This window comes from Branchiostoma lanceolatum, chromosome 4 (genome assembly GCF_035083965.1).
Source record: "Branchiostoma lanceolatum isolate klBraLanc5 chromosome 4, klBraLanc5.hap2, whole genome shotgun sequence".
Lineage (NCBI taxonomy): Eukaryota > Metazoa > Chordata > Leptocardii > Amphioxiformes > Branchiostomatidae > Branchiostoma > Branchiostoma lanceolatum.
Genome location: NC_089725.1, coordinates 1,699,755 through 1,723,107, shown reverse-complemented (window position 1 = coordinate 1,723,107; position 23,353 = coordinate 1,699,755). Strand labels below are relative to the sequence as shown.

Below are 23,353 nucleotides of genomic sequence, written 5' to 3'. Positions count from 1 at the left end.
CATCCAGCTAACTTTCCATGAATAATGTAACGTTACCATGACGATGGGCCGACTTTGAGTGAAGTTCTACCGACTCAACACACGGGTTGTTCCCAAACTGGCCTGATGTGTGCGGTACGGCCGTTTTTTCGTGTGTTTTTTTTTACTTGGACACGTCTTTATCCATAGCACTCTCCTCAAGCCAAGGATGAAACGAATAGCTACTGTATAAAATGTAATTAGCGGTAAGATATTCAAGACGAATCTTCTCTCCCGAAATAATGTTCACACCTGTCCGACAACACCGTCATTGTGCGTGCGGCGGACGGTAGTTTCAAGTTGAAATATTATGGTGTCAGCACGACTAGAGACAAAATCAACCATATATGTGATTAGTGCAAAGATAGTACATGATACTGACAGAATAATAGAAAAAAAGGATGGTTTATTGTTCTGCTAGATTGATTTCAGTCAACCATTATCGGAAAAATGGCAAATTTATGATACCCAACGTTACCGTCGGGTTGCAAAAAAACTCATTCTGCCAGTTGGATACGGTCTTTGCAACCATTGGGTCTGCTCGGAGACTACGCTCAGTCTACGTTTAGCTTTACCTAGTATGTCTTTCGATTCATTCATCGTGATTCTGGCTTAAAGCTCCTAATCCCAGATATAATAAAACATTAGGTTAATCACTCTCCCGAAGAAGTGATTGTGGCAAATCTGATGGATTGACACGTAGGTAGATCAAACAAAATCAGTTTGATTTGAGGAAAATATAATCCTTTTAGACGTTTACTTATCCTGACTAAGGTTAAGTTGCAAACCCCCTTATTGATGTAAACATTGATAACGTATTGCATACTATCGATTAAAATGAAAAGATCGATGCCATCAATTCATACAGCGCTAAGATTACAAAATTATAGGTGATTATCACAAAGATGCCACCGTTAAAGTTCAAAGAATCGAATGTGTAATTGCCCTGAATAATCTCGTGTTCTTATGGACAGGGATGTGCGTACATGCAGTTAACAACAAAATTACTTATATCCCAAAAATATCCACATAGTGCCCCAAAATTATTCATATCCCTTGTAAATTCGTATTTGTTCTTAAAGTGTAATGAAGTACGGTGAAATTTGGACCATTTTCAACGAGTCATTTAACTGCCAGTTGTACATCAAGAACAATTTTACTCGAAGAAGGATAGATGATTCCGGAAATGGCATCTTTTGTTAAAGCATGTATGAAGTATCTCTGACCCACGAAGTTTACTGTAATTATACTTAGCACTGATTCTAACCTGACCCCAGTAATTCAAGACCCAAACCACTTTTTACAAAACAATATCAACGGAAAATTATTTGGAATATGAATAATTTTGTTGGTAACTGTATATAGAGTGCAGGATGATAAAAAGTAGTTACAGAACAATGCTTTGTATGTGGTGAACTACTATACAGCGAAAAAAATCTTTACTGCGATCAAATTTAATGTGGCAAACCATAATAACAGAACCAAACATTCAATCATGTCACCTTTGGGACCGCATTGTAACTACCGCATTAATCATCTCCATATATTTGTAAAAATTTGCATTTGGGACCGCATTTGTAAGCAGCGACACCTATAGCTGCAGTGCAAAGCGAACCGGTCAGAATTGCCCTGAGGAAGGTGACAGACGGTCACCGAAATGTCGGTTGAATAAACACTCTGTTGTATACAAGGGGTCTTTCTTCTATTCGGTGACTTACCAGCCTGATGAAACTATTCACGGATGTTTCCTTTATGATAGCTGACGTGGGTATACTACAATGACATCTTAACCGCCCATTCGAGCGGTATTCTTCAAGATTTTAACTTGAGAACTGGTCAGAAAAGGTGATTATGACTAAACCTTATATGCAACTGGACATTTACCATAAGCCTCTCCTGTTGCCCGATAGGAAAACTAGAGGAGTGAATCGAGTGTGCATTTTCTGTAACAGTCATTGTATTCCCTTATCGCTGGGCGCAGGGAGGTTGGGAGGCATTTACCAATACTACTGATGGACATCAGAACGGGGGAAATGTTGGCATTGATGCAAAGTAGAAATATTTCCTGCTTTTGCATAACCGAGAGAGGTAATATGTGGAGCAACGTTAGCTGGGAGCAATTTGGGGCAGATTTAAGAGATTGGGGTCGAGTTTGGCCTGCCACTTTACGCGATCTATTATATTCAAGTTACGGATACGAGCGCGAACCGTTACAGTTGCAAACTTATAGTTTTCAAATTGTTCCATATTCCTCCGAACTAGTTTTGCAATATTTGTATCCTTAACCCTATTGATATTTACTCGCACAAAAACATAAACGTTGAATTAGTAAAATCTATAAAATCTATGCAACAATAGTTTATAGTGTTTTAGTACACATCAGTATAATATATATATATAGTATATATATAGTGCTTCAGGTCTTGGTATTTTAAACCCATTTGACCACTTTTGGTCAAATATGCATTTAGCTCTCTGGGATTAATGTGTAATAAATATTATGATTTCAAGATTATGATTACAACTTATTATAGAGGTACAAATTTTTAGGAAGAGGGCCTAGGGGAAGATCATTCCATACGTAAACGTATCATCTGCTGTGTGATCAAACCGCTGCAGTCTCCATGACCGCAATTCAACCCGTTAATGATTAGATACATGTACTCCGTTCAAGCTCAAGGGCTTAACACCACTGAAATCAATATGAGAATTCTTCTGGCTTCATCTAGCATTAGACATTCGTCCCATCTTTAATTTGGGCTCACTATGATAAGTGAGGTGGATTAACAATTTTGAGATAGAATGATTACCCCTTGGTTTTAAAGCAAAGTTAACACCCAGGCGTTGTAGTTGTAGACTGCATATAATCTGCATGCAATACTGTTCAACTGAGTATTGGCGCCATTCTTTTTTATCTTCGGTCGGCGCATCTCCGGGCTATTATATGGTGTCAGAGCCGAACATGGCTTTGGAGCGCCGACGGTATTGACCTATCGATGCATTCCGGCACAAACAGACATGTGTAGGTATATTGCATGCCAGGATCATCCACCAATCGATGCCACTTCAAACAGCTAAAAGCATACGTAATAAAAACTAAAAACTGGAAGTCTCGATTTTTTAATCTCTCAGTAAATGGTAAAAAAAATGCGAATCCCTCGTTTAAAATTATTTTTTCTGATTGCTTTCGTCATTCCTGTCTTAAAACAGAAAAGCATATAAAAAGTATACGCATCTTTTTTACCGTGTGCAATGCTACAAGATGGGTATCTACACTTATTTTTTTCATTTATGATGACTTCCGATGATAAAAATTTATGGCTTAGAAAGACTGATAAAAATGTCGGGGTCCATAAAGACACTTGGAAACATTTTTCCGGAGGGCTGGAAAGCCAAATCGTAAAATGAAGGGGCAAATTTTCAAGCAAACGCATGATATCTTCCCCGTGAAATTGGATTGGAGTGCTGAATTGTGCTTTTTTTTAATCCCGTAAAATGGCTGAATTGTAAAACAACCACATTCAAACGAACATTGTTCGATTCGTATTGGTTGAGAAATCCTAGAATAGTTTATCCAATATGCTAATGTCTGTCTGTATCTTATGTATACCGCATCGACACCACTCAAGGTATCAACCTAGGCTTTAGGGATGTAAATACATTGCAGTCCCTGTACGGTTTGGCTATGATACACTACCATAGATACTGATTAGATGGATTATAAGTAAGCTTTATCGCAAAAAGCGTGAGATATGAAATTGACTTTGTCTATCTCAACTGCCCTCTATAGACTATGGCAACGACATTTGTTGCAATAGTCGAAACGCAGGTGAATCCAAGGCCAAAAGTAAGTTGTTGTATTTTCTTAGGTCGATATTGATGACAAAAGTAAAGGAAAGTTTTCGCCCGAATCACTAAGGTCTCGGGGAATTGCACGATTGGGTACCGACGATGATGTTAAGATGTTGTAACAGCAACATTTCGGTAAGCAACTGATATCCACAGCATCTTCCGATTGCTCCAACCATTCAGTAATCGTATCTTTTGGGCTTTAACTTTGTTGCGGCCATTTCGGTGCCCATGAGACCACCTTAATACTGCATATGCTGTTTTAAAATCGTGTTTTAATCAAGTATTATCGTTGAGATTTTTATAATGCAATCATAATGTCTTGGTATGTCACCAACGGTGATTGTTGGAGGTAAGAATGTTTCTTTTACCAACTCGGTGTTGTAAACAGCCTCGTAGTTCAGCCTCCCCAGCGGCTGCCAGGAGGTTTGTAAGTCTTGCTGTTTCTGAATAAACCAGTATACTACTACTACTGCTAATAACTTTATCGGGCAGTACATCAATATACACTACACTACACTACACTACACTACACTACACTACAGTAAAATACAATACAATACAATACAATACAATACAATGCAATATAAAAACATTTATGGCACTGACCTTTTTTTACTAGTTCAGTGACGACGACAGTGCCCAGTCACCACGTGCGGTCAGGCTGTTCGGGTGGTCTCATCGGAATCTGCATCAGACTGACGACTGGATTCTAGTAGAAAAACAAAAAAAGGAAGATCACTTAATTCAATTTGGGGCATAGCTGCGTGATTTGCATAAAGAGCCCTAGATTCATGATGCCCCACTTTGGCCATAGTACATCATACCTAAAAATGCTCGAGAGGCATTCTATGATACTATGTGACGTATAAGGTGGGCTTAAAGACAATTATGTCAGGTTTCTCCTCCTCGACTATCAAAAGGTGTTTCCTTTTCCCGGCAATGGTGATCCTGCCTGAAGATTCTTCCCTTGTCGAGTCTTTATGCTAATTAATGCAGACCCTCGAATGTCGCGCAAGCATGAGCAGAAACGTTAAAGTAAAGTATGACATTTCCCGACAGTCATCAAAATATCATACATTGGGATAGTCGTGGCATTAAAGTCCCGGTCGTCGTGCGATCTTCGTACGATGGCGAACTGAGAGCGTTTTAAGGATATCCGTGCAGGTTTCGTACAAAGTTTAGCTGTCTTGCTACGGAAAATACCTATGTCGGCGGATGGTTCTGTCACAGCTTCCCCGAAACGTTTCACGACATTCGAATCATACAACTGTCTTCTACGAACGAGACCGCCCCATTCGAGGACATTGTACCAGATACCATGAGTACATTACATATATTGAATACAACACATGAGTTTATTCCATTGCGGAAGCCAAAACCGTAATATCACTGCCAGCAGGAATGTACTTCAGGGATCGTTATTAGACCTTTTATCTTCCACGACATTCCTTCCAAGAAGAACGTTAAGGGGTGTCTTACGTGACTTCCGCTGCGCTTAAGGGCTGTACTGTACGTAGTCAACTGATGGATACCGGTATGGCACAAATACGTGTAGCATAGCGAGACTTTCCTACACACATAGTTTAACGGAGAAATTGTGAAACCTCTCGTCCAAGATGGTAAGATAGGACATCTGTCTTTAAGACACGCAGCAGATAGGAAGGTGACCTAGCATCGGGTTATTGGGGGTGTTAATGTACTATCGGTCAAACCCGGGGATCTATTCCGTCCCCAGAAAGTTATCTCTCGGGGTACGGAAGGAAATCTATACGCCACCATCTTGACAAATAAGCTAATACATCTTACAAGGCATCTCGATAGACTTGAGAAGTGACCGATATCGATTTGGAAGTACATCTTACCTGTAAATCTCGGTCTCCTGGCTGCCCTTTTCCCTCCGCCGGTGAATTAATGACGAGACTGCGGGCCTCCTCACGGTTCCGCCCGGCGGCACAGACGATGACCTCCCCCGCTACCGACGGGACCTTGATCCCTCCAAACACAAAGCCTCCGCCGCAGACCGTCGTGAAATCGAAGCCAAGATTCTGTAAGAAGGAGGGAAAGCCGCTGGGTTTAGTGACTGGTTTGCGTTGCAGATCTCCTAAAGGGATAGGACCGCCGGTTGCTGCCACCGACCACACAACCCAGATGTTTGGGCGATTGTGTGTGGGGTTCCGCCGTCCCGGTAGCTAGATGATCGATTGGAATGTTCGCTGACGAATGTCGGTTTAATTGAGCGTGTCTCTCACCCCGCGAGACATCACTTGGCGATAAATACGGATATGACTGATAGTCAATTAAATCTTGATCACCTATCAGAAGTCCAACACTATGAGTCCGTCAGGTTGTTTTTCTCCCTCTGAAAATCGCTCATTTCGGGTTGCACACATACATGCTCATGGTGCAGTGCCGTGCACTGTGATTAAATGTTCAATGTATCAGGTGGCATACCGAGCTATAATGGGGCTATGATCGTGTATTGAACCGAGCCGGCTGGAGAATTCATAATTCCTCCCGATACGTTCTAAGACGGCTGATCACACAAGTCCACACCTTAGCAATAATCAAGCTCCTGAAACCTCACCCACGCTACTACCTAACATGAATAATTAAGTACGTTTTACCTATGAAAATTTCGATTGAAGTTATGGCTTCATTTGATTTCGCTAAAACTGCAAACTTATAAATTTCCCAATTTAAGAAACGCTTGGCAGTAACAAAAAGTTAGAGGGAGATATACTGCATATCATTCCGAAGGAATTCAAAATTGCAAAGTGCAATTTTAGCATTTCCTCTCATACGATCATCAGCTTTGGCAACTCAATAACACTCGAAGGTGAAAGGCATAAAAGCAGATTGTGCATTTATCAATATTTTACCGTTGTCATTTAATTTTTACATTAGGTGATCGGAAATACGTGTAGCGTTAATTGCCTTGTTTTAACCGGATGAGACGTGCCCTTTTTACGACGGTTTGTATCTTGTAAAGGGAACAAAACCTCTGGAACGATTCTCATATGGTAGCAGACAAAACCGCTACGGTAATAAAGTGATTTCCTTGGTGCTGAAAACAGAGCAGTTGTGCCGACATGGAAGTGCTTATTACCGCATACTTTGTGATCATCAACTTGTCTAGTCATAAAGAATATTGAACACTTATGTGCACTCGAATGTCATGCTAAGCGTGTACATTGGTATCACATCGCGATACGTTGATATTACCTATTGTAATTTTTTTCTGTTTTTGTAAGATTTTCATTACAATAAGCGTATGTTTTACGACAATCTTATAGGGATTAGGGATAATTGTGACAGTCTTCCTCTTGGAAGCTTGCTCTTACCAACCTAATCATGTGGAAGGGAGGTACATTAAGACTGATTAAAATGGATAGCTTAAGAGACGGTTTGATACTCTAAACGCAGCGGTGACAAATTAAGCGGCATAGGAAAATCTACCATCATTGCGGAAAATGTCACCATCACTCCCCAAAGATTAGAAACAAATTGTACTTTTATCATTTGGCTCATAATTGAAGGACAAGCCTTTTATGTTTTCGAGACTGTCGAAAGCGCTACTCAGTGCAAAATGTCAACTACTATATTTGAATGTATATGTCATAGGAACATGATATTTGAAGCTATTTCTACCACCATAGTCCTGTTTCTTTTTATTACCTTCTTTGTATTCACCATATTGTAACAACGTGACGTTTAGCTTTTAAAGAGATAGTGCTTTGTAAATCGTAATTACGGGACTACTTTCTTGATAACAGTCGAGCTGAAAATAAGTAGGGTAATTTGATACGAGTGAGACTAAGATCGATATTCCCCTGAACAGGTTACCTTTAAACTATCTTCAATCGTGCTCTGATGAATATAAATATTTCATAATAAGTGCCATCGTCAATAAAGAGAGAACGTACCATACGTTGGCTGTATGATTCCTGAAGACGTACCTTGACATGTCGGCTCGCTGTCTAGAGAAAAAAAGGCTCACGCAGAGTAAGCTCATTTCTAAGCAGCCTGAAATGCGCACTCTATTCTTATACCTCCCAGGGGATGCGAGGTTTCTATTTGGCTAAGTGAAGACACTGCCCTTGAAGACACACAGTAATGCTAGCCTCTCTATAACAACTCAACCAGACAGACCTTACAGGGCGGTGGTGACCTATGGGCGTTCCGTTCCAGTCATCCGTGGCAGCCACGTCAACAAACCTATGAGACGTTCCGTTGTTGTCATGTGGAAGCAAAATGCGCTTGAACAAATCCTTATACTCCTACGCCCGACTGCACACGCTTGGCTCCTAGTACTTCATCCATGTCCACCAGCCTTGACAAGCGAACGAACATCTACCGATACGTCACAACTAAAACGTTTCCGTCAGGAATGGTTCTTTTCGATTCCCTCTTTTATATCCCATTGTCAAATTTATTGCTACTTACCTAAGTGAATTTTGGTGTACGGTGGCAAAGTACACGGGGATCGTGGTCTTATTTCCGCTCTGGGTAGGCGGGAGGTTTTATAAATCTCACGTCCTCCCGGGATCTATCTTATCTTAAATCACAGACTGTCTCTTCGGATAAAGTGATTGTAGCAGCTAATGAATTCCACCCGCCTTGTTGTGGGGAACTAACCATTGTCAATCAGTTCGTTGTTGTTTTTTCAACTGTCTAGGGCAAGGGGCCGCGCACTAAAGACGTTCTTGGGATAGTCGTTAACGGCGCGGTCACACTGGTCGTACGATCGTCGTACGGACGCAAACATTCGTGGTATAGTCGTCGTACGAAAATCAGTTGTCTTGTTACCAAAAAAGGTTGTCTTAGATCCTTGTCGGCTGTTGGGTTTGTCCCAGCCTGCTTCAAATTCCCACGACATCAAAATCGTACGTACGACGGTCGTACGACGAATGTATGTAACCATCTCATAAGATTGATAAGTATTGAATACCAAGCAAGAAAAGAGAATAAATCGCTTCCGTGCTATTGAGTTCAATGACGCGCTCGATGCTGATGAAATTTTGCTTCGTCGACATTATTGAAAAAAATCAGTGCGCCGCAAGTCCTTTGTGAATTTACCGCCACGGTGGCTTGTGTTATCCACCAGATTCACGCACTGCAAACAGAATTTACCGTAAAATTCCTCCCGGTTATATGCTGCGGGGTGTTCATTCGTCCACTGGGACGCCTTCTCCTCTAGTTTGGCGAGTTTATAAAGGCAGGAAGGATAGGCAGGCGGCTATGAAAATCAAATCATATTTCGGTGAAATAGGATTTACGTGATCACTAGTGGTGGGGAACGAATTTGACCCTGACGGGTGCGTTTTAAGATGGCGTCTTGGTTACACAGGTAGCTAATGGGTTCCCGTGGTTGGATGAAATTGTGTATGAATGGTAAGGATCCCTATATGACGCGTGTGCACGCGTTGTACACCGTGTTTGTCTCTCAATTGATATTCCCGTCACTGCCGCTCATGCTGGGTGTCACACACATACAGCAGCCACACCATTATCACAGGCACTTCCCCTACTAGGGACTTGTCTGCTGGGAACAGGGAACGATATTAAGGCAGTTTATGAAATAAGAGGAAACATAGATTTTACAAATGGAGGTGGCGTTTGTCGGGCAGGAAGTTATGACGGCGAAAGCCAGGCACCAGCCTTAATGAATCACTCATGGGATCTGCGGCGCTAAATGAGTCTATACACAAGCGCTGTTTGGAATTCTAAAAATCGTTGTAAGATGATGGATTAGAAGGGGTCAGTGAACTCTTCAAACGTTTACCAGTTTAGCAGTTACGTTAATGCACTTACACAGTGAATCAGATACTCTTGTGGGTTAACCTAGCAGTGTCCTTTGAAGTGCCGGTGGATTTTGTAGTGGTCTATGTCAGCTGGCCGGTTGCCCTGCGGTTAATTGTTAACTTGGTGGAGTATGTTTTACATATTCATATACAAATGCAGTTGTTGCACAAGTCCACATGTCCACAACAACATTTCCTTCACATGACTGTCATATTTACCACAGTATTTCACCCTAGAGGGGCAAAATGTACCACCAAAGATGGCAAACCTATATGTTTCCTATATGCTTATCATAGGCCACACACCCTCAGCCTCACTTTGATGCATGACCCCCAGCTGACCCCGGGAAATTCAAAATGGCCGCCGTAACTGGAAAGAGGTCTATTATTGCAAAGACATCGTGTCTATTTAGGACATTTTCTTAAGATAAGATGTAGGTCTTAGAGAAAGCGACTTAAGTTTAAAGGTATTTTAAAATCTAACATTCCTTAGAAAGTACAGTTTTTCTTGCTCTAGGGAAACCAGTTCTGCTCTATGGTGCAGAAACTTGCAAGGTTTTGTACATGTCAGCTCCAAAACAGATTGGATGGGACCTACACAAAGTTACTGCGCGGGGAACAGAACATATCATAACATGTTACTCTCAAAACATTCTATGGAAGTCTTCCACGGCTGTGTCAAAAGCTCGCCCACCGTCGAATAAGATTTGCTAGGTATCGCAGTCGAGCCAAGATGGAAATAGTTTTATCCGTCCTCCCAGAGAAACCAAGAGGCCGAGTGCATTGCAGAGGTCTTAATTTTACTGACACTTAAACTAAAGATACTGGAATAGAATATGAGAACTTAATATTTTAGATTTAAGATTTTAAAAAAGTATGATTGACAAGGCTATGTGAGTCACAGGCTCAGGGCACTGGACGGTACAACATGGCGGGACCTAACGGAGGGGGCAGCTCGTGGCCTTGGCACTTAGACAGATGAAATTCTCTCCGATTTTGTCCATGAAAAATGTGCTTCACTGCCAGACATTAGGTGTTCAAAGAAATTGTTTTTTCCTAAAACAATCGAAGAATAGAGTTGCCACCAAGTACAGCTAGTAGAGGCATCCTCACTATTTTGTTTTATACTTCGCTTGTAGCTAGATGTGAAAAATTTAGGTGTGACAGGTCGTTCTGTGTAATATAACCAGCTGCTGCCGCGCCGTGTGCCAGCGAAGCTGGTGTGTTACGTCGAATGGCGGTTATACCGGCTATACAGATGCAGATACAGATTAAACAAGATGGAGCCTATGTGTTGCTAACCACATGTACATATCATGTATTTCGTCTGAATCGGAATCCAGACAAGTGTGCTCATGGGCGACAAATGGGATCCACCGAATAAAGGACCGTCTGGACTCAACGAAGCAGTGTGCACGTAACACGGGCGTTTTCGCGACAGAAATGTTACGAGGATTGACTCTGAGAAACATTTGTGATCACACTAGCGACTGCGCCTTTCCCAAACTAAATCCATAACACTACCTGGTTGCTCCTGAGATTGTTTGTCTGACACGTCCTAAATTACTTCCTGTCGAGGCGGTTCATCCCTCGGTGGTAGGGTACTGATATTGCGTTAAATTGCCGGATCAGAGTTCGTAAGCCGCTATAGGGGATGGTGACGCCGGCGGGATCAGGACTGTTGTGACGGGTGACACAATCACAGGAGACGACCATCACTCTTTTGGTCACCCTAAGAGAATGTTCCGGCGTGTCTACATACAGTCAGGTAGTCCTACAGCATTTTTTGAGAGGCATTGGGGGTGTTATATACTGTGTCTAGGGCACAGTTTTGGAAGGCGAAGCCCGCAGCCATCCTTTCCTTCCACCACCTTTTACGTTCCTAACCGAAGTCAGGTACCCAATTTTACACCTGGTTGGAGTGGGGAAAGTCGTGTTAAGTGCCCCTCTCAATCGCACAACATCGATAACATGTCAGAGGATTCGAACCACCACGCCACCTGTCTGCAAACTCCTTATAGCAAGGCCTCGGTACCAATACCGGTACAGTACCACGGAAATCATTATTCTTATTAGGGACAAGTCCGGAATACCGGTCCCCGTGGGACACCCTTCAGCTACCGGTCTATTTTGGGGCACGGAATATTTTTTTTTTAAACACGGAGTTAAAATCAACCCGGGACCCGGTAACAAATAGATATTGTATGAGTGTACTATATAAGTCAATTGGACTCTGCCGTTTTGATGAGAGGAAAAATGGAAGGGGAAGGAACGAGAAGAAGAAAGAAAATAATGGAGATAGACTGTTGACGCTAGCTAACAAGGGACTGAGATAAAGGAGTCTGCTGTTATCAAATTATCCAATCAACTTTCAGGAACAGACTGTATCGTGTGAGTTGAAAGGGAAAGATGATGAACGATGGCGATAATTTGAAAGTTCCACGGCTGAGATGTATATCTATACAAACGTAGACAAGGAGTGATCCTTTGATTATACTTGCTATTGATCAGGACATTGATGTATTGTGAGACATTCATGTTTCCCTTTCCACTAGACTTCAAAATGCACTTCCTTGTGGATAAGATTTGTTTGAACTAACGTTGAGTCAATTGAATTATAAATACGTCCCTTGACCGATTACTGCAACCCTTGAGCGCTCGTCCAGCGATCGCCAAGACCATTTGGGCAAAGTGAAAGTAAAGAAAAGTGATCTCGAACCAGTTTAGCTCAAATGAACTCAATGAACAGATGAGCTAATCTTCCGCTGGTCGTGACAGGAAGACAGACGCTATGTACAGTATTTACAGGTTCATTGTGCTCTTTTCGACAAGCACAATGAACAGCGGACCAAGGCTTAAGTTACCGTCCTAAGGACTGCGACCCTTTCCGGTAGCGTGCATGTCGGGTGAGGGACACAGCCGGGATCGAACCCGGGGCTTCTAGTTCCAGAGCTAGAGGCAAGATCGCTAACCACTGGACTACGCACGCTACTCTAGCGTTTGCTTGCCGAGCGCGTAACTTTGGGTCGCCTCCCCCGGCAACCGCCGAGCGACTGTTTTCTACCAGTTTTCAGAGTTGCTGGTGACCATGGCAATCATTTAGGGATCCCTGAGAGCGACCTTGTCAACTCTTGAGCGCTCAGGCCAATTTTTGGGTCGCCATGTGGTCGCTCAATCGTCGCCGCTGTAGTGGGAAGGGCTTATAACGTATACAGAAGCACGGACTATTCATGGAAAGGAAGACTTGATTAGGGTAATGTTTCCTGAAAGAAATAATGGAATAGAGTCTGAAGAGTAAGATAAATATATCAATGTCTTAAATCCATCTAGTTAGAAGCGTATTCAAACATTCTTTCTGTCGTTTTACCTCAAAAATACTGACATCGAAACTGTGTTGATGTGATAAGAAAAGGTCGGCCCACGCAGGCAAATAAATTCATGAATATGTTCATGATCACGACCTTCTTGATTGAATCTAAGATAAATATTTGACACCGTTGGCTCTGGTCATAGAGGTGGTCGGCATATGCTGAGATTTAATTTGGAAACTGATAGCCGTCTTCGACCACAAGACAACGGAGCATTCCTCAAACCCTTGCCTCCTATACGACCCGATACCCTTACAAATAAGGGGGTTCGAACACCAACCCTGAACCGGTTATGCTACGGTCATAGTTGGAAAAAGGCCCCCCCCCCGGAGAGTTTACGGACTTTTTTTATCACTTTCGGGCGTGACCCTACGTGGCCCCGTTGGACGCCCTGTGACTACCGGGCAATATTTGGACTCGGCAGGGCCCGGAATTATTATTGAGCTCTGAGTTAAAATCAACTTAGGACCCGGTAACAAATAGACGCTGTAATGATAAGCTAATCGTGAGAACACCGTAGCATTAGATTGTGTGTCGAATTCCCAATTTTAAAAACGAGACGTTTACACGTTTACCATTAGACAATAGCTCTGGCACTGAGCGACAAGGCCTTATGTCATGTTATCTTTTTTTTTTACTGTAGATATGTATGATCTCGTATAAGTGGTGACAAAATAGTGTCTAGCCAAGAATCTAATCATTTATACCTGCTTTTTCTTTATAACTGTGCGTCCTTACACTTCTTGCCATCCATGTAATTTCTGCGATGATAAAGGACAGCATTTATTTGTTCATTGCCGTTAAGGGCCCTATCATATTTGTCGTACGATCCTTGTACGATCGGAAACTGAGGACATTTTTGGGATAGTCCTGCATGAATCGTACAAAATTCAGCCATTTTGTTATGAAAAAGGCTGTCTTGTATCCTTGTCGGTGGTTGGCTCCTTCACAGTCTGCTTGAAAATCCTACGACAGCAAAATCCTACGACAAATGTAAAACCGCGTCGCAACGCAAGATTAAGTGTGAAGTGTAGAATAAGTTTTCCCCAGTCAAGTTTCTGCTGCCGGGCTCTTAAGCTTATCCGGGCAACGAACGGTCAGGTGAAGTTGATAAGGTCTGAACCAGCGAGATTCCCTTAGGATATTTCCGTTATGAAACTTGCGGATGTTAAAATTTGGGAGATTATATCTGATATAATCCTTGACAGGACTTCTTAGTCAATAGCTCCCGGCGGCGTTGATAGGTTTTACATTCGAGGATCACTCGTGTAATCGTCAAAAACGAAATTTCCGTTTTCTGGGCCCCAGAAAGTAATTGAGGTTTACTTCCTGAAAAATCAGTAAAGTAATTGCATGCATATTGATTTTGCCCGGACACACATGCACGGAAGCTTACGGGGGTTATCAATTCTTCCTAAATGTCATTTAATCTGTTATCACTCTACTTGAAATTTGTAAAGCTCTTAGCGAGCCTTAGGAAGTTGGAACTCCCACTTACCTGCTCAATAAATCACCAGCAACATTCTTAAAGGATTTGCTTTCTTAGATGAATAAGGTATTCGTCAGGAGCTTCGGTGATTTACATTGACGTTTCCTATCATTTATTAGGTTTAAGGCTCTGTTGTGGCGATCTCTATCCTGTCAGTTATGCCTACATGTAGCCTTCATCGCTCGTGCTTAAATCAGTTTTCACCATCAATCAATTCTCGCTAAGTCTATGTGATCATCGCCCGTCAAGTATGTTAAGCGTAATGAGTTTTTTTCTCTCCTGCTCAAAGTACATCAAACGTTGGGAAATCGTTTTGCAACGAATTAGTTTGTCTCTATTACTATTAGGACGTCGGACGGTCACTCGTCTATTTCTTCACGTCCAACCTGTCATATTTGTTGCACGATCGTCGCACGATCATCGCACGATCGTTGTACGACCAGCGTACGACCGTCGCACGATCGCAAATTGACGAAATTCTTGGGATAGTCGTTCATATGTGGTATAAAATTCATACTGTCTGGAGTCTTGCTAGTCTTAGATATTTGTAGGCCGTTGGTTCTATCAGAGTCTGTTTGAAAATCCTACGACATCAAAATCGTACGACGACATACCACGAATGTCGTAGACCACGCCGTAAATTATCAATGCCAAACTGTGTTTGAAATTCGTGTTCTTTGTGGCTTATGGAAAACGTTTACTTTGTTGCTTAGATAGTTAACTCGCATACGCACAGAGATGTGTTTATTTTTCGGTGTGACTCTTCGCCAACGTGCTTAATGGTCCAAGTCTGATTTTGATGACGTTCACCATGATTGGTAACTTGGTTCCACTACAACCCATCAATCATCTGGTACGAGCCCCGGTGGACTCTACCGACTTACCTCTCCCGGCAGTTTGACGACAATTTTTTTGTACGACTAATCCTCTAAATCTACCCATTTAGACCCCCGTAATCCCTGCACAGAAATCAGTTGCCAAGGGCTCGACACTCGTGAGCACTTTAAGTGTCTTTTCTACAGGCAAATTGTCGGGCATCGCTAATTGTTGGGACGTCCCTGTATCTCAACTGGTAGCAGCCTCACAGTTAAGCTCCTGGTTCCGATCAACTGCTAACTGGGAGACCCCGGTTTAACCTTGGTTTGGAAATCTCGTCGGTTGGGGCTGCATCCGTTTTTCGGAAGGACAGTAAAATGGGTGTCCTGTGTTTCTTGTTCCAATCAATTGCTAACTGGCAGACCCCGGTTAGACAAGGAAACTTGCTGCCCTATGTACCACTATGCACTACAAGGTAAACAACAAGTACAGAAATCAGTAGCGAGGGACTTAACACTTATGAGTACTTAGGTGCCATTCCTTCAGGTAAATTGCCGGACACCAGGAGGCAATTGTGGAGATTTTTTTTTTCTGAGCAGAAAGGTCTTCCCTTGAACACACACACGTCGCCACCGATCTCCATTTTCACGCTTTAATGGGAAGCGGCTAACCTTTCCTGAGCGGTGGAACATCATTACGCCATACACACGAGCCTGCAATTTGGCGATAATGGCCAAATCTCCTATAAAGTCAATCGTGGCAAGTGCCCTCCCACTTGTCATTTGAACGTGGGTGAGCTGTCAAGAGGCTATGCATTATCATCAGTAACATGCTGTTTTGTCTTGCTACTTGGCAGCAGCTGCAACTCGTCTTTTTTTGAAGATGAACAAGATTATATAAAGACTCAAGCCCCCCTTCTCACTGGACCCGCGGCACGCTGGCGGCGTCTCTGCGTCGTTAACTGGATTTGTGTTAGCCTTAACTTTATAACGGGAATATCTTTGAAAACGGACAAGTATGACCAAAAAGACATTCAACAAAACACACAAAGCTTAAACAGATTCTTTTTTGTCGATGAAATTTGCTGAGTGTTTTGTAAGTTCGATCGGCCACAGCGACGCCGCCAGCGTGCCGCCGGTACAGTGAGGGGGGGGCTTTAGTCTAGCAGTAGCGCCGTAGAAAAGATATACACTTGTTAAAGCGGTAACGAGCTATGTAATATTTCAAATACCATATAGATGCCACACGCTCATTTGTGTGTAGCCAGTCACACCAACTGATACCTCCAGATTTCGCATTCAGGTCAAGCTGGTTTGTCTCTGGCCTGCGCCTACTTGCGCCAAATTGCGACAGGCATATTCCACAAACCAGCGCCAATTATCGGCGCCAACTTGTCGCCTGAAATTTCGATTTTCGTTTTCAATTTAGAAAAAACTCCCAATTTGCAAAATGACGCAAATGGACTAAAAAAAAACAGCGCAATCACTGCAAATCGCCTACCCAATACTAATGATACCAATAATAATAAGTCAGCTGTGTTCCTCCGGAAGAACAAAAATCCGTCTCGGTGCCTGGTTCTGCTTGAAAAATTCTACCGCGAAAAAAAATCGTACGACGGCCTTACGACGAATTTGACCTCACCAAAACGATATACAAGACGAAAGCAACGGTTGAAATGGAGTTTACATGCTGATGCTTCAGGCCGAGCAGTTTGTCATATTTGATCGAAATGCACAGACGGCGGGCGAGGATGTATGTTGTAATAACCTCCTAAAAGCTTCAAACGTTTTCAGGACGACCTCATTCTACCGTGTTCCGTTCGGTAATAATTCACCGCTGTCATATCAAAGGCCGCAATAACGTAGAAGAGACCACCGGAATGGAAACGACCTCTCTACTACCATACATGCCGACATTCATTCAATAAGTCACTGTGCAAAGAAACCATCATTGTGTGTAATCACAAATCATAATTCTTTTCGACTTAACTCTAAAAGCTAGCAAGTTTGTGGTAGAAAGGGAGGAAGTAAGGAATCGTCAGTGCAATGTGTGGATTTGATTTGAACCAAATCGGAGTTGGCAGCCAACACCGGTGCGCAGACTAATAACAAAAAGATGTAGCCCTGAGAATTCCCTTCATACATTGTTCTACCTAACGATCCTATTAACTACTATCTTCAATTATCAGAACTTACTCTTTTTTTCTCATTTTTCCAAGAAGATATTATTCACGCTGCATTCAGTGGTTTTAGATTCATTGTGATGGCAAAAATAGTCCTACTGAACCTACCAAGTAAATGAGCCCCAAATGCTCCTTTTTAAGACTGCCCTTTGCCTTCGGCCTCCGTTGCAGACTTCTACAAGCACTGGCTTTTTTTAGAAGAGTGCCGATTCGCTTTTTTCAACATAAGCTAAGGTTCTCTACAAATTCTGGAGCAGACAGTTTTCGCATCACCTCCCCCAGAATTTAGAGAGCCCTAGCTTATATCAAAAATCTCGAATCAGCACTCCCCCCACAAAAAATATAAACGTCGCAGCTCACAGAAGTCTACAAAGGAGGCTTTTTTCCTTGACATAAACATAAAAAAACTGGCGGCACCATGGCTAATAGTGTGTCACAGCTGACCGAACTGACGAAAACATAAGGACATCGCGGGGGGAAAGGGCGGCAATACTCATGACAATCTGAGCATCGCGTCAATGGACCGTAACAAATTCCTCATTGCGTTTATTGATGACCTATCACGTGAGGTTCTTTGGCGTGTCTTGGAACTTTGCAAATCTAACTTTGTAGAAGCGTACCATTGTTGACGTTAAGAACATCATTGACATGGCTTTTTTGTTTTTTTTTGTTAAAAAGAACACATAAAAGAAAACAAGAGAAAAACAAAGTACAGGAATATAACATATGCCACGGATCTAGAACAATAAGTAAAGGTGGAACAGAAATGAGCTATAAGTAATATCCATAAAAGTAATGATAACAGTATCATTGGCAAATAAATATAACAAAATCAATATCAACCAAAGATTACAGAGCATTGAAATCAAAAAGAACTTATGTTGACAAATGAAATATGAAAAGTCCATATCAACAAAACTATCAGAACATAAATAACAAAAAAAAAGTGACTAATCAGTGGCAAATAAATATGGCGAAAAGCAATATCAACCAAAGAATAACAGTTATTACATTTGATCAAAATTTCAACATATTCTCTCTATATAAGTATTATTTCTCCCCATGTGTTGTAATGTGTTGAAATTTTGTTCTTAAGAACTAAACAGTTTCATGGCTTTTTTTATATATCTATAGATTAGCAAGACAAGGTACATGGCACAGAGGTGATGCACTCTAGCAAGCAGGTAATACTAACATCATCTCTGAAAAATAAACCTTTAAACTGACAAATACAAGTAATACACATCATTTGCGTACGGTAGTCCAGAATGAAATACAGAATTCAAAGCAAGTCATATTCATATTTGCAATTGCCATTTTGTATAGGTAAATAAATCGATTGTAAAGTGTTCGGTGTCTACAATGTATGTTTAGGTTAAAATCATAATTGACATTTTATTTGTAAATGCCATTATCAAAAACTTTTTTGTCTACAGTTATCGCAACCTCCCCCGAAGGGTTCACCATTTACAAAACCTTTTTTTTTTAAAGTGCATTTTTACTAAAATCACAAAACCCTCTTATTATGAAAAGTATGGGCAACTACCTCCAAAACACATAACCCCCCACCACCAGTAACTACGCAGAAACATCAAATAGATCTAAAAACTTCACATTTTTTTATTATCATTTTTTACGTCATCGTACTTGCGTGTTCCCTTGCAAAATCAGCTCTCGGGCAAGAGTTTACAAATAAGAATTATTTCCATTTTTTATCATTATGATTGCTTTTTATCAATCACAATGCAAACATTTACAGATTGACAATTGAACTTTTTTAAATGAATTTTCCGTGTATTCCCTTAATGTGTTGAAGTGGGTTGTTGGCACGTTGAGAAAAGCACCCCCCATCGTACATTAGGAACACAGACCTCTGCTGCTAAGTTCGCCTCCAGGGAGCTAGTGATGACATTCTACAGAATAAATGTCTTACCGCCACGCTGTCAGGAGCCATAACTCCCAGCTATGGCGAACCGTCAATCTAATATACGATATATTATACATCACCGAAACGTCTATATGGCCCCGTTGCCACTAGACGGCCATCACTACGAGCCCCATTTCACTTGGGCGGAGACCTCCCCAAGACCCTTCATTTTATAATTAGAATATTATGCAACATGAACAAGAACGATGCAAAAACCACAAAATGTGGGGAATTTCTTTATATACAACATTTGCTGATTGATCTGTGGAATCTTTGGTCACTAAGCGGTCACAGCTTAAAGCGAAAATGATGTTTAAGAGAGGAATTCTTCCGATTTACAAAACAAAACAGCTTTTACGTGTAATCCGTTCCAAGAAGTGTAAAACTTTGTACCAAAGGACGTGATAGAAAATGCATTTATGAATTATTCTATGTAAATACTTTACGCTTGGGACCACATCTGTCAGCAACGACACCTATGGCTGCAGTGCAAAGCGAACCGGTCAGAATTGCCCTGAGGAAGGTGACAGACGGTCACAGAAACGTCATGTGAATAAAACTCTTGGTTGAGTGCAAAGAATGTTGCCATCCAGTGAACTATTCACGGACGTGATCTAAATGCTTAAACATTTGCACAGAACCCGTAATGGATTATACAATCGAGTGATCCACGGGTGACGCTAGATTTGTAGGTAATCCATGGTGAATTACACCACACTCGGCACACCCAACCATCTGGAGATGGCCCGACCGCGCACTACAATCCCTTTGTGCATGTCTGCTAACTCCCCGTGCTATAAGTTAGGCCCCCTTCGGCTACAAGACGTCGATTGCCGAGAGACCGTGCAGCGACCAAAACTGCACTTCTGTGAGCGTTATAAATGAAATATGGTGCACCATGTAAAAGTACAATTTGGAAGACAACAAAACATACAAGAATCAAAAAAATCTGGTTCTTAATCTATGAAATTCGTTGAGCGCTCTGTAAGATATCTGGTCGCTTAGAGGTCGCCAGGGCGGTCACAGCCTCTAGTAGAAATAGGGGTGTTATTGCTATATAACGATAAACCATTCATCATAAACCTATTGGAGAGAAACTTAAGTTGTAAACAACCATCTGTTACAAATGAATAATAAATGCGTACAATGAAGTCGCGACATTTATGGCAAAGTTTAACTATGCCCGGTTAGATTTCGGGGGTAAATGCCCTACGAATTTCTAAGCACACTCTTCGGAAAGAAAAAGTTGAGACAATGAAATGTATTATTCCATTCCTGTTTGCAATATTTGCCTGAGTCTGTAATTATTAGTAATAAAATGATTAAGTGACGTGTCGAGGTAGAATGATGTTGCTATCCTTTATACCTTCACTGTGCATTGATTCATATGTACGTGCGGCACAGTATGTCATTATCTCTCACACGTGGAGCGTAATTTGTCACCACTAGTGTCCCTGTGCAGATGGAACACACAAATTTCCAACAGAGACATTTATTGAATGGTGAAAATCCATGAAGCTGGGAGCGGCACCGATGCGTTTATGAGCGGCACACCGCCCGCAGTGCCAACTCTACACTCATCTTTTTTTTTTTCCTGCGAGCATAACACTCAGGAGCAAGCTGCCAGGAAGCCCAAACCTACACCACGTCTGCCTTGCGTCAAAATCTACCTTCCGCCGAGACTACAACATGTGCAGGACAAAAGATACGAAAAACGGAAATTCTGCTGCAATACCAAGGTAGACAACCAGGAGGCAAAAACCTATACCCCTTCTCCCTTCGTTCAAAATCTACCTTACAGCGAGAAATCAAGACTACAACAAATCCAGGGAAAAAGATACAAACAAAACAGAAATTCTTCTGCAGTACCAAGGTCGGCGACCAGAAGGCCCAAAATTGACCTTGACCTTTGCGTCTTCAACAGCTGCCCTCATACCAAATATCATCGCTGTATGCACACACACGCAGACACATACATACACACAGACAAACATACACACAGACACAAACAAACACACACACATAAACAAACGCAGACAAATCAGACAAAAAAACTATACCTCCCTTTCCATGAAGGTGATAAATAAGAAGGGGTGTTGAGTCTAGAGAGTTATTAGAAAACAACTTTACAAGACTTCTGATGTTACAAGGCCACTTTGTATTGTACAGGAATGTGGCGAAAGACTGGCGCCAACAACCAAATGGAGAGAATCCCACAGGAAGCGGACTTCTCGCCTGGCTGTCGCCAGCTCGTGCCGAACTATCGAGTGGGTGGGGTAAAAACAAAGGGACGGAGATCTGATAGAGAACTCCAATCCTTTACCTTGTCTTTCAGACAACATCCCTTTTTTTCAGCTTCAGTGCATTTTAAGCTTGAAATCCTAACTTCGGCATAATCTTGTAGGTGAGTTTCGGTTTCTCATTTCTCGTTTGTTTCTTTTGTTTTCCTGTGTGTTTGTTTGTTTGTTTGTTTGTTTTTTTTGTTCTTTTTAAATCGCAACTCAATAAGGACTTACATGTATGATAAACAAATGATGATATGACATAAAGACCTAAAAAGCTAATAATCCGGTGGACAGGCTGAATCGTTTATCTTGCACGTTAAGTCATAGATCGCCACCCAAGCAACCTTCACTACACTTGCTTACTAGTTTCCAACTTTCAAATACCGTAAATTCAATTTTTGCGGCGACTTAATTTCGCAGCACAAGTCATCTGCCTCAATCAACCAACCATATATGGGACCATACAATGTATAGCGCAAAAGCGACCCCTATCGTCAACTGAGATACCGTTGTTCGAAATCAGTCGGTGGCTTCCACCTCTTTTATTCGTCCACTAGAAGCCTGATCATTCGCTAGGTAGACAAGCTCGCTGTGGCTTATCATACACATGGGCTCCAGTGCACTATAGGCGCGTCTTATTCACCAGTTGATGTTATCAGATTCTGCATCTGTATCTGTAACAATATAGTTGGTACAACCACCCTTCGGCGTAACACACCAGCTCCGCAGGCACGCGGAGCGGCAGACAGAGTCTGGTTATAATATGATCGACCTATCACACCTAACCTTTGCACGTCTAGCCGTAAGATTGAGCCCTACATATATCTTTGAAGAATCCGAGGGGTGCAGTTACGCAGCAGGCCATTTCTGGCGAAGAAAATGAAGGATGTAATCTACTTACAAATGGTCCACCTAGTGAAAATTAATACTATAGGAGACAAGGAGTACTAGGTTATCTAGGAGACTCCCTAATAGGAAATCTGGACGAACAAACCCGCATTTTTTCTTATCAGAGAGAATGTAGAAAACAACATCTGGCGAAATATGTCTGGAGGAAATGCGCTAGCGGAAATTATATCTTCTCTGCCCAAAGCTATCTAAGTCACAAAACGGTAATTCATTCCCCTTCCCCAGAAAACGATCATTTCCTTATTCGTGTGAGTTCGATGGTACAAACGATGTTTTTCCGTCACTAGGGGGAAACGTAATTGATTTAAGATGTCGTCTGGTGACGTAAGCGGTGTAGAAGGCACAGTACATGTCACACATAGCCGGCCATGGCCTCCCGACCTTCTCCAGACCATGGTTGTGGAGTAAGGTGTCTGTGGTTGGTTGGTTGGGAGTTGGTCGGCGAGCCTTCCAGCTGACTACACATTTTGCAAATCAAATTCGGGAATGTCATATTCTGGTATGATGCGACTGGAGGTAGAGTAGAATAGAATAGAATAGAATGGGACAGAATAGAATAGAATGGAATGGAATAGAATGGAATTGAATGGAATGGAATAGAATAGAATAGAACGGAACGGAATAGAATAGAATGGAATGGATCATGGAATGGAATAGAGTAGAATAGAATAGAATAGAATAGAATAGAATGTAATGGAATAGAATA

At 41.9% G+C, this 23,353-nt stretch overlaps 1 protein-coding gene across 1 annotated transcript in view; it reads right to left on the bottom strand.

Moving 5' to 3' along the window:
- LOC136432208 (angiopoietin-related protein 7-like) overlaps positions 1 to 23,353 on the bottom strand; it is a 111,332-nt gene that overhangs the window by 67,427 nt on the left and 20,552 nt on the right. Inside the window, exons 2-3 of the mRNA XM_066423251.1 lie at positions 5,733 to 5,915; positions 4,477 to 4,579 (exon numbers count right to left, since the gene is read on the bottom strand). The gene's annotated coding sequence lies outside the window, so the exon portion shown is untranslated. The remainder of the gene's footprint in view (positions 1 to 4,476; positions 4,580 to 5,732; positions 5,916 to 23,353) is intronic.